The 13,865-nt window shown below is 35.9% G+C and overlaps 1 protein-coding gene across 2 annotated transcripts in view; it reads right to left on the minus strand.

Moving 5' to 3' along the window:
- The window catches only part of thraa (thyroid hormone receptor alpha a), a 58,327-nt gene extending 44,942 nt beyond the window's left edge, over nucleotides 1-13,385 (minus strand). For both annotated transcript variants that reach the window (XM_056453801.1, XM_056453800.1), the window contains exon 1: nucleotides 13,052-13,385. The gene's annotated coding sequence lies outside the window, so the exon portion shown is untranslated. The remainder of the gene's footprint in view (nucleotides 1-13,051) is intronic.
- Nucleotides 13,386-13,865: the final 480 nt, after the last annotated feature.

Below are 13,865 nucleotides of genomic sequence, written 5' to 3' on the forward strand. Positions count from 1 at the left end.
TCCATCATCCGTAAGTGGAAGATGTTTGGAACCACCAGGACTCTTCCTAGAGCTGGCCGGCCATCTAAGCTGAGTGATCGGGGAGAAGGGCCTTAGTCAGGGAGGTGATCAATAACCTGATGGTCACTCTGTCTGAGCTCCAGCGTTCTGTGGAGAGAGGAGAACCTTACAGAAGGACAACCATCTGTGCAGCAAGCCACCAATCAGGCCTGTATGTTAGAGTGGCCAGACGGAAGCCACTCCCCGCCTGGAATTTGCCAAAAGGCATCTGAAGGACTCTCAGACCATAAGAAACTAAATTCTCTTGTCTCTGGAGTAAATGCCAGACATTACGTTTGAAGAAAACCAGGCACCACTCATCACCAGGCTAATACCATCCCTACAGTGAAGCATAGTGGTGGCAGCATCATGCTGTGGGGATGTTTTTCAGCAGCAGGAACTGGAAGACTAGTCAGCATAGAGGGAAAGATGAATGCAGCAATGTACAGAGACATCCTGAGTAAAAACCTGCTTCAGAGTGCTCTTGACATCAGATTGAGGCGATGGTTTATCTTCCAGCAGGACAATGACCCAAAGCACACCGTCAAAATATCAATGGAGTGTATTAAAATTCCCAAAGACAGGTGTGCCATCATATTCAAAAAGACTTGAGGCTGTAAATGCTGCCACAGGTACATCAACAAAGTATTGAGCAAAGGCTGTGAATACTTATGTACATGTGATTTTTTTTTCAGGTTTTTTATTTGTAATAAATTTGCAACAATAAAAAAAAGCTTTTTTCACATTGTCATTATGGGGTTTTGTGTGTAGAATTTGGAGAAAATAAATTAATTGAATCCATTTTGGAATAAGGCTGTAACATAAGAAAATGTGGAAAAAGTCAAGCGCTATGAATACTTTCCGGATGCACTGTATTATATGAGAGGCTTCATTAGTTTGCCAAACAAGTGGATTGGATTTGCGTTGCAAACCTTAAATAAAAGTTTTAAATTTCATCTACAAGGTTTTTAGATACTATACTCTCAACCTCATCCCGCATGCATCTGATGATTTATGTACAAAATTTTGTGCAGAAATAGTCTGTCTGGCCTTACTCATAATAAATACTGTACATACTGGCATGTTTCTTCTATACACACTGTAGTGTGCGTGCTTAAATTGCTATCAGATTATACTGTATAACATTTCTGTGCAGCTTAAGGTGTGGCACGATCACAAGTATCACAGCATCACAGTTATTTTGCCAACTTTTAACAGACACATGTCACACTATAGCACAAAGACAAACACATAGTTGCAAGGAAAAACAGGGAGGCGAGGGCATGAAAAAACCTGACAAAGGCATAAATCACCCTACATACACACACTCTTCCTCTTTCACATATACATGCAGACTCGCACACACCCACAGGGGATACACAATCTGAATGAGGTGATCGAGGGGGCAAAGGGAGGCCGGTGAAATGCGATCTGCCTCAATCATCTGGTTACAGTGCTGTCGCTGTAATGCCAAATGGCTTTTTGGGGAGACGCAGGGGTCATGGTCTGACCCTGGGGATATTTCCACTGCACCTGTGCTGCTTTTTACACTCTATACAGTCAATGACACTTCATTTGCTATTGACACCCAGTGCCGCACGTGCATTTAACATAGTCAAGCATTCTGGGAACGCCTTTCTGGGAAAAGAGATTTGTTGTTTTTTTGTTCTTGGCCAACCAAGTGTAGACTGCATAAGCAAATGGACACGAAGTAAACAAGTAAGTTGTTCATGTGATGTCTGAAATGTACATTTCGACAGCATGTGTGCCTTGCAGTCGAGAAATATGATCGCTTTGTGCATCAGGCATATGTTATGATCGTGCCATCTGGGAGGGTTTAAAAGAAAGGGGATAAAAAGAAAGGAGAACAGTGATTCAAGCTCTCAGATGTGGCCAGATTAATATGGCTGTCTGTAATTCAGTAAGACAATAGCGAATGGTTGATATTAGTCACACTAATAATATGTGGGTTGATACGTTTTATTACACAAACATTATTATGCTTTGATTTGGGCTTGTGCGCGTTTTAATTAGTTTATACTACTGTTCAAAGGTTTGGGTTAGGTTATTGAAAGAAGACTCTTACCCTCACAAAGGCTGTCATTGTTTAATAAAAACACAAAGCAGCTACTTTCTTTTTGAATATATTTTAAATATATTTTTTATATATCTGTAATATTTTATTCATGTGAAAACATAAAAAAACAAGTTAAAAAAGTATATGTTTTATGGGTGATTTTGTAAGGGTGTGAATCATGTATAAAAAATAATAAACAAATTGCAAGCAAGGATAACTACAGTAAAGCAAAGAAAAAATAACATACGTTTTTTATGTTTTATGGTTTTCCGGAGAGTCAAACAGTATTCAGGTACAGAAATTCAATGAAGAAATGTAGAATTGCACATTGTCTTAATTAATAATATCATTAATAATATTTTATTCATGCGATGCAAAGTTGAATTTTTAGCACTAGTATTCCAGTCTTCAATGTCACATGATTCTCCAGCACATGATCACATGATCCTAGATGCATTTATTTTTATAAATATTCTAAACCTGTATAAATATCTTTTATTTGGTCAGCTTTCATCAATTTTATGTTCTTTTTGAGCGCTATAGTCTTTGTCACACAAAATTTGCCTAATCAATGAAAACCAATCCCGTCTTTACACTAGGCATGGGATAATAACCAGGTTTACGGTTCTCTCCAATTTGGAAAAGTAAAGGTTTTAAAACCACAAAATTTTCTGTTATACCGTTCCTAAGGTATTTGTACGGGGGTTTTATGTGTGTTTTTTTAATTTGTTGAAAAGAATTCTGCATTTTTGAAACTAATGAAGTTAGCAGAAGTCAATGATTTATTTGAATTATTTAGCCTGACATGTTTTCTGTTAACTGTTACTAAAATAAAATGTATCTTGATCAATGGGGGAAAAGTTTTTTGTTTTTACCTAGACATTTAAAAAGAATAAATTTTAGAGCAGTAATCACAATACTGTGATACTGTGAAACCGTAATAATTTTCAAAGAATATCCAAGGATAAATACTTTCAGAAACAATACCGGCCCATGCCTATTCCTCACAAAGGCTGTCATTATTTAATAAAAATACAAAGCGACTACTTTCTAATTGAGTATTTTTGAATATATTTATAGTATTATATTCATGTGATGCAAAGTTGAATTTTTAGCACTGTTATTCCAGTCTTCAATGCCAAATTATCCTCTAGAAAGGAACATTTCTTATTCTTAGTAGCTAATATTTTAAAATATGTTGTTTTGTTGAAACCATAATGTATTTTGTATTTAATAAGGAATCTCAGACAAATAAAACAATACATTAGATGCATTCATTTTTTTATAAACATTATAGAACTTTATAAATATCTTTTATTTGGTCAGCTTTTATAATTTTTTGTTCTTGTTAAGCTCTATAGTAGTGTTATGATCATCAGAGATTGAGCGACTGCAGATCGCAACGGACTACAAATATGCCATTACATGGACTACAAGTTCCAGTCATGCACCGCTCACACGCACCTGTTCTGGTGATTATACACACACATGCAGACACAGCTGAAGCTCATCGTTTATGCATTACAAGGACTATAAATACAGGACTAGGAATATAAATACAGCGTACACACATACATCAGGGCTGAGTCTTGTAAACAGTTTTGTAATCATTACAACGTGTAGCCTTGCCTTGACCCTCGCTTTGTTTTGCTTGTTTTACGTTGCTTGCTGCCTATCTTTTGACCATCCGCCTGTTTTATGACCACGACTCTGGATTGCCTGTATACATCTTTTTGCCCCTGTGTTGATTGTTGCTTGCCTGACCATTCTCTGTTCAATAAACCCTGCATTTGGATCCACACACCCCTTGTCAGCGTCCACTTCACATTACAAGTAGCAGTCTTCCTTCACATAAAATTTGTATAAATCAATGGTAGCCATACCTGTTTTTAAACTAGGCATTGGGTGATAACCGGTTTTAAGGTGTATCACGATTTGAAAAAGTCAAGGTTTTAAAACCACTACATTTTCTTTTGTACCGTTCCCACAGTATATGTAAGCGTATTTTGTGTGTTTGTGTGTTTTTAATGTGTTGTACAGAAGTGCACTTCTCAATGGAGAAAAAAATACAGACATTTAAAAATAACTTTTTTTAGAGCAGTAATCACAATACCACGATACCATGAAACTGTGCTATTTTTATCCAAGGTTATAACACTGTCAGAAACTTATACCTGGCTAAGCTTACTTTAAACAACTTTACTAATAAGTGGTTAGCCTAACCGGTTGCAAATCCCTGCAAAGAGTGTCCAATTGGCCTAGTTGAGCGGGGCTGGGTTTTTTGCCATCATCCATCATAAATCCTGTTCACACTTCTCCCATCTGGAAAATGTTTAGGGAGCATCCATGCCAAAATACTTCACATCACTAAGCAAGCAGCCATACTACATACTGTCAGGGCTGTCCGTTCTCTTCTACCTCAAACAAAATGCAAACAGAAGTAGACTTCACTGGGATGCAATTGGGCACAAAAAGCACTGCTACAATTACATGTGCCAGGAACTCAAGCATTCACTCTTAAAGGGACAGCGCTCTTCAACAAAGACTTTCTTTGAAGGCACAGAAGTTAAGTTTTGTTAATGAAAACAAAATTGACGATGCTGTGAAAGAGCATGAAATTATGAGAGCTGTCAGAGTCACCTCCACAGCCAATGGATATCAATCTGACAAGGGCAGAAATAATGTTCAAGAATGAAGTGATGAACATGCTTGTAGTGAGTGTTATAAGTTGTGTAACAATACAATGCTACTGATGACTCACCTAAAATATTAATAGCTACCATATAGAAATATGTCTACAGGTGCCTTTATTTTGACACTATCTATATAATCATGTAATTTATGCATTTCCGCCAAAGCACATGGTTGTTTTAGTTCACTCACACCATGCACCATATTGTAATGCAACAACAGTGGTAGTAGTAGTAGTAATTGAAAAACAAACAAACAAGCTAAATAAACAAACATGTAACTGTAAAGGTTGCCAGTACGAGCCAAATTCCTTGGGAAATACGACACAATTTTCTAAAACATATGAAAAAGAAACATTGAATTTGTTTGTTTGTATTGTTTCTAAATAAGAATTTACACACTTATCTATTTATTGTTATTTTCTATGAGTTATTTTTGATATGGTTTGATGTAGTTAGAGTTTGTTTGTGTTGTCCTAACACAAATCGATTAAGTTAACGGAAGATGGATTCAGCTCATTTTAAATAAGTACATGATTTCCGCTACATTTATTCTTCCAAGACGGGGCACCACACCAAAATTCATTCCCACCATGGCTACATTACAGCTTATCATTCAAAACATTCAGTCCTTTTTTTAATAGCAGGTTATAATCGCACCAAAATTATAAGCAAATTTAATAGAGTTAACTTTTCTGTAATCAAAATAGTGCTGTGCGATATTAGTTTAACCCTATAATGAACACAGTTTCAGGTAAGTTACAGGATTAGATATCCAATTTATTTGCCAATTAAACAATTACAAATATGGTCTATACTAGGGCAGCATGATATTGGGAAAATTTGACATTGAGGTATTTTGATTTCTGCGATATTTATTGCAATGCAATTTCACAAGATAGCTCTATTTGGGGGGGGGGGGGGTTAATTTAACTCCTTGATTGGGGTGATTTTGTAAGGGTGTGAAACATGTGTAAAAAATAATAAACAAATTGCAAGCAACAATAATTACAGTAGAGCAAAGAAAAAAGTTAAATACACAGTGCTTTATGGTTTTCCGGAGAGTCAAACAGTATTCAGGTACTGAAATTGAATAAAGAAATGTCAAATTGAACAGTCTTCATTGTATTAATAATTAAGTAAAATTATCCTTCATTAAAATAACAAATGTTGTTCAGAATTGTGCCTGAATGCTTTACTCTCTCTTGAAATGCCTTTAAAAGACATACAAATGATAAAGTTTCACTCTGTTATGGTTATACTTTGCAATGACACCACAAATCTTGTGTATTCTCAATTGTTGATCGAGTATAATCCCAACTCAACATTGCATATACTGCAATGTGACTATTGTGGGGGGACACATTGCGATATCAATGCTGAAGCGATATATTGTGCAGCCCTAGTCTCTACTGCCATTTTACTGACAACAGATGCTGAACTGTAGGCATTTGTATCCCAGTTTAGCGTTACACTGTAGGATCTACGAATCAAATATCCATTTATATGAAAAAAAACACGCTCATAATTATATTCTGCATCCCTACCCTACAGCCAATAGCTGGGAGATTTAATTTCAGTTTGATTGCTTATTACAGTGTATTATATTGGATTTGAAATGGCAGAACTGAGAATAATAGAACTTTAAATGCTCCTTTCTCTCTTTCTTCTTATTGGTTGCTTAGTTATAAGCAGTCCTCAGGAGAAGTACAGTGCCTCAGTGAGCACTTACATCTACATCGGCTCATTATACCAACACATTTAAACAATATGCACATGAATGCATTCCCACATATACAGTATCGACATGATTACTGAACAGGCATGAGGCAGCTAATGAGGATCAATGTAAAATAAAGTTAACAAACAGCACAAAACAACAAAGCTTTGGTTGTGTGGTGGCATTAATTCTCAGAACTCAAATCTTTCTGCATCCACTTCCTTCCTCTAGTGACGCAAACTGGCTTCTGCTTTAACGCTGATACCTACTGTCACGCAGGTGCTTCGAATGAAACAAGTTCCTAACAACTGTTCTAGAAAATAAATAAGGGAAAAAAGGTTGTCATTTCAAAGCTGGAAAAAGTAAACAAAGTGAGGCTACCAAATTCTCGCATATTCCCTGAAACCAAATATGTAGTAGGTGAAAATATTATCTGAGCGGAGTCCAAGTTCATAGTATTCAAAAAACAGCAGATGAAAAGTACCAGGATGGCTTACAAGCAAGATTCTGAAGCGTGTACTTGTCTTGATGGACGCTTTTCTATCAAATGAGGTCAAGGGAAAGGATTTGTGAATGGCATTGAAATTATGCAACATCCTTTGTAGGTCGCATGACAGTAACAGCATGCCAAATGACAGAACTGCAGACTCTATATAACACACTATAAATTAAATAAGTCGGTCATTCATCATTATTGAGTGACTGAGGAATAGGATCAATCATTCCGGAACATTTTTATTAATGTTTACCTTTATCATTTAGCATAGTGATATCCTAGGAAGCTTTATCTCATAAACACTGCAGTCCCACGTCTTTGATGACTTATAATAACCTCTCATGACTGATTGATTAAAGTTCATTGTGCACTTATCTGCACCACCTAATTACTTATCATCATCATCATGTTTTATAAATTTCCTATATAAATGACCTTGAACTGGTTAAAGGTTTTACTGTACGTCTTATGTTTTAATTGTGATAAACATCACAATGTAATTTTGGAGATGAAATCGTATTGTGCAAAAATTAAATATATTTACTGTGATCCCAGGATGAAACCACTGTTACAACCCCTTTTTGTCTAGGGGAGTGGGGTTGAACATTTAACTGAGGAATTGGTTTTTGGCAGAACTCAAAAGTAAATTGTGGGACAAAGTAAGTGGGTTGACAACAAGAAAGGGATCAGATGCTAGTGATTTATTTACAAAAGGTTATGGTGAATCAGTGAGTGAGATACATACAGTATATACAATGTCAGAGACAATAAACAACGAAATGCTAGAAAGACTGGCTATGGGTGGCGCTAAAGAAAAGAATCAAACAAGACCAAACAGTCTTACTAATATTCAAAACAAATACCCTCTAATCTAATCTAATAAACAAAAGATATGACAAATAAATCTTCAACGTTAATGACGTCCTATCTAATCTACACTGACTAACAATTAAACCAAAAATACATGGGTTAAATGTGTTTGCGGATGGACATCTTACTGTACACACACTTCAGTTCTTCGGTTTTACGATTTCACGGTGACTACTGACAAACTTAAGGAATAGGTGTAAAAACACATAAAAAAACGTATAACTTAGGAATGGAATAACAGAAAAATGTTGTGGTTATTGTTGGTTATTGTCCCATGACTAATGCAAAATACATATTTAAATACAAATTAAAGATGTGTTCATAAAAATTACATACAGATTAAATAAAATTAAAGCGTATATAAAATAAGACAATAAAAACATTTAAGACATTACAAAATACTTGTATATCAGATAAACGCCATTGCTATAAACTTTATTCCTTTAATCAGCATTATATTGATTTGAGAAGGATTACACCACACTGAGGATTAGAGTAATCATGCTGAGAATGTATTACGTTTTAAACTGCTTTCAAATACAAACGGTTAGTAAACTGTAACAATACCTCACTATTTGACTGTTTTACTGTACTTTTATTCAAACAGGATGGTCAGGATAAGAGACTTCTTTAAATAATACACTTCTGAACCGTTTCCTGTCAAACATAGTTCAATTAATTCAATAACTTTCATTATATTTTATTTACATCTTTAAAATTAAATCATTAAATTAAATATTTATATTGGATATATTATGCTTTTTGTCTAGTGTGAGACCCTCTCTGTTTGCCTTGTTTGGAGGCTATAGGTGGGAGTATAAAATATACTGTAATTATAACCTGACATGCTGTCTAACAGATACCCAGCAGCAAGTAATGTGATTTACGAACAACAATAAACTCCAGCAAGATGAAGTGTTTCTACGCAAAACCATATAATCTATCTACAAATCAAGAATAATAATAGGAATGCTGAAATACCTGGAAGAGAGTTTTACCATGCTGACTGTCATAATCAAACACAACATGCCATTTCAGTGCTAAATGAGGGATGACTTACAGCCTCAGGGGAGCGAAGAGTTTCAGTCAACTTTAATTTAACTCAAATATCTGTAAATTAAAACACTGCACAAAAACTTTGCAGAGCTTCTGATGGGGTTTTACAAACAACACAGAATAGTCTGCACAAGACAGAGTATAAGATGTGGATGTCTGACCAATCCAACATTCGATCCAGCAAAGAACAGCAGTACTGGATACAATACCAAACTGCAACCCTACAATCAAGCAGGTGAGAATCTTGACATATGCTAAAGTATATATCTACCTAAATTAGTACATAGGCCTACCATATGCATGCATATTAATTTGAGTGTAATTATGTGTCTGACGACAGACAGACAGACAGACAGACAGACAGACAGACAGACAGACAGACAGACAGACAGACAGACAGACAGACAGACAGACAGACAGACAGACAGACAGACAGACAGACAGACAGACAGACAGATAGACAGATAGATAGATAGATAGATAGATAGATAGATAGATAGATAGATAGATAGATAGATAGATAGATAGATAGATAGATAGATAGATAGATAGATGCAGTGTTAACGGGATCAAAAATACTGTCATGTTGTTGTATTCAATGTCCTGAGTGTGTCGTGTCATGCGCGTAAGCGAATGGCTGCTAACCCATAAAACGTTCACTCGCTTGAGAACTAAAAATAAAGCGCTGAAAATAGAACACAAACATTAGGGCACCATTTAGTATAGTAAGCTACGACGACTGTTTAAAACACAGCACAGAAACGCTGAACATGGATGAATAACTGAACCGTACATTGTGTTCAGGCGGCACAAGAGCGTGAAGCAGGCAGTCTCCTCATATGACCCGCTGCGCGCTCCCGCGACGCCCCGCTCTGACGTCACCATTTAACGAACGCATATCGAGACGTCAGCCGCTCTGTTACGCAACTGGACTACTTAACTTATTCGCACATTCTTATATGCACGATTCACCCCAAAAAGACAGGATGGGGCGTCCCAGGTCACATCGGCCCAAGAGTCGCACTCTGTGCGTCCCTGCTGGTAAATAGTGTGTGAAGCTGAAACCTGAGGACGACTGAAGCTGGCCGAATGTTTATCGCATATGGTCCACAGTCTAGGTTTTTTAAGGACGCGCGTTCCCATTTGCTCAATGAATAATTTAGACCCTCATGACCATGATCAAGTCATATGCTCTTGTTTAACCCCGTGTTGCATCCGCTAAGGCTTGCACGATTATGAAATGGACTATTAGTCTAATTGACATCCATAAGCAAAAAATTCCATTGACGATTAATTGCCATTGGCAATGCATACTTTACGTTAGCAAGCATTAACAATCAATGATACACTCTGAATGTTAAAGAATATGATGTCGTACAATGTTTTATATGCATCTACTAAAAGTGTTGTCATTATTTCTTCTACATTTACACTGACTTGTATAAATCTGTAGTCAAATCTAAGTATTAAAAGATGATGATGATGATGATGATGATTATTGATATAATTATTAAGGTTGTTACATAATCTAAATATAATATTATATATATATATATATATATATATATATATATATATATATATATATATATATATATATATATATATATATATATAGCCTATTATAATATATTATGCTGTAACAGGATATTTCTCAAATATAATTTATTCACTTTGATCTGATCTACAACCAATAATTATTATCCATTCGGCAACTATTAACAACATATAGTCAACATGTAATGACAAATCATTCTATGTGGTTTTAATAAAATTATAACAAGTTTTCTTTTGTTGACCTTTAAAGAGTAATCAAAATGTCTAATCATTACAGTGAAAACACAATCCTTATCATACACAAGACGTCTACAACAAGTTAGACCATTTAAACTTTACAAGTCATGTGTGAATGCAAAGTATCATATCAAAGAGATTTGCAGCAAAAAAGCAACCTGACATCAGTCATTTTAAATTTGATCTGATTATGTACAGTGGTGACACATTTTAAAAACCAATGGGAGAGCAGACATGCCGCGACCAACACACTGACAAAATAGGATGTCGCAGGTGGCACATCCAATCGCAGAGCAGCAACACCTACTCGAATTTAACACTGCACAGTGTTTTAAATCTCCTGTCAAATCCCATTTACAGTAAAGGGCAGTAGTTAAATCACTGTAGGTCATGAGTGGCTGTGCTAGGCTTTCACACTCACGTTTGCATAAGGGTTACATTAACATTGACGCGTCACAGCTCACAAGCTTTCTGTTGCTTGTGTTGCCGCTGTAAGTGAAAACATTTACTGCAACACCTCTTCAGTGTGACTGGTCCTTCAGCATTTCTTTTTGCTTATGGGTTGGATAATTCACATAATGCACCAAAAACAGGAACATAAAGTACTTCATATTCATTTTCAAATGGTCTTATTATTTATTTGGTGAGTGCGAAATAATTGTGATTAGATAAAACAGCTGTTATAATTATGATATAAATGCAACATGTCTATACAGTATAGATAGATAGATAGATAGATAGATAGATAGATAGATAGATAGATAGATAGATAGATAGATAGATAGATAGATAGATAAGTGTATTTCAAGGGGATCTAGCTCACTCAGAAAGGAAAAATGTCTTCATTTGCTCATGCAAAATTTTGGAAAATGTCTGTTTGTTGCCTTTAAGTCTAATGTTCTTCAAAATAACTTGTCAGTGTGACTGGTCCTTCAGCATTTTTTATGCATGTGTGTTTGATAATTCACATAATGCACTACTGCATCAAAAACAGACATAGAAATACTTCATATTAATTTTCAAATGTTCTTAGAATTCCTATTTGGTACAGGCAAAATAAATGTGATTAGATGGAACAGCTGATTATGTTATAATTGCATCATGCCTGTTAAGGCTTGCAACAATCCTGCTAAACAGTAATTATTAGTCCTTTATAACCACAGTTTTAAGTTTGTGCTAACATCGTCTAGCTGTCTATTGAAAAAGACACTTTGAAATTCAAGGATTACAATACATCAAAGATGAACCTGTATCAAAGTGAAATTATTGATTTATTCCTTGCCAAAACGCTTTAGAAGACAAAAAAACGTCCACCTACTTAAGCTAAGGACAAGTCATCCAACAGTGAAGTACACATGATTGATCACTGAATCAACAAATATTTCCAGATAACATTAACCAAGGCCTTTTCATACACAACTGTTCTGTAAAAATAAATGTGGTGAGGAATAATTCATTCTGGTCCACTGAATTATTGGAAAAATAATGCATTACAACTCATTACACAGTGTGCCTTATTTTCTAATATTTCTATGAACCAAGGTCAATTATCTTGCTTATACTCCAGTTAACACCCATCCGATGTTGTATTTCAATACATGTCTCATGTTTTGTGTCCTAAAACTCTCCTGTGTGTATAGCGCTAATTTCTTACAAACCACAACTGATATTTGACCAACTTTAGGCTGTGAAAAAAATAATTCAGCTTAGTGATGAGGAACTATAAAGCTGTCAAAAACTGCCCAGGACTACTTTAGCTCTGTGGTTGCTTTAAAATAACTGAACTATCAAGTATTCAACATAAGAGCTAGCTATAGTCTAATACAATCATTTAAACTCAAATCAGTATGTATCCATATCAAAAAGTGTAAAAACTAGTTCAAGTGTAATAACTATTCAGTTTGTCATCGTCATATATAAACCCATTCAGGTTGACCCAAACTTTCACAACACAAAACTGTTATCCACATCGACTAACGTAGTAGCCTAAACGTTGACATGGCATTAAAGAGTGGTGAGTCGACCAAACAGTACATTTTGTACTGGTTATAACACTCTTCACGTCTCCTTACTCACAAACAGGAACTAGTCAACTAGTCATGTGCAATGTATGTTGAACTGAACTTGTTTAACTAGCCCTCTCTCGGTGTCCTCGTTTGCCGCGTGCAAAGCGCAGAGCTTCAAAACATGCGCTTTAGCGCGTGCACGACGCAGATGTTTTACAGCTCTGCGTTTTCGCGCGCACCATAAGTGGACACCTCTGAAGTGAGAAGCCCAACACGACAGCTGACAGCAGGACAAATACTCACCCACTTCCTTACGAAGAAACACAAACTGCTTCCAAAACAACGCGAAATGGTACATTGAAGTCCCACCAGCAGTCTCCTTAACGAGCGTTCTTCTTCGTCGCGAGTCGCCCGTTCAGCGCGCTACGATTCCCTTCCAAACCGCTAAGAACTACTTAAAATAATAACCTATGTTCGTAATATATCCACTTAGAAGGAAAGTGTTGGTATGTTATTTGTTTGACCACGTTTGAAAACGATTCGGTTTCGGCTGCCACAACAGGAAAATACACGAGCTTTACTATAGTCGCTCCACCCCCTTTACGGTAAGGACGAGCTGATGGTATAGAAGTATGTGATTATATCAAATGCTGCTCTCTACAGGTTCACAGCAGCTTAAACCTTTTAACCCTCTGTGAGATGGATGACCCTGTAGATGAAAGCACTTCCTGAGACAGATGTGCGGTTGCCAGTGCTCACAGATCCATAGGTCTCGAGCGCCTTCAATTTTTGGGCGATCCACTTTTATATTAGGATTATTTATGACGGAGAAGGCTGACCCAATTGTGAGGAAAAGAAAACATTTTAGTTGTATACGCATGTTGTGTAGGCCAGAAGTGAACATTTACATATTTATTTAGATACAAAATGTATGTATTTGTGTATGTATTTATTTATTTATTAAGTATATTCAGTTATAAATATGTTTAAAATGATGAAACAGAAGTTATTTTGATGTGTATATATAAGGTATATTTCTTAGAGCAAGAAATATCTGTAAGAAATGTTTAGCAGCTTGCCACATACCTATAAACAACATTTTAGTTAATATTTACTA

This window comes from Danio aesculapii, chromosome 3 (genome assembly GCF_903798145.1).
Source record: "Danio aesculapii chromosome 3, fDanAes4.1, whole genome shotgun sequence".
In the NCBI taxonomy this organism is placed as follows: Eukaryota; Metazoa; Chordata; class Actinopteri; order Cypriniformes; family Danionidae; genus Danio; species Danio aesculapii.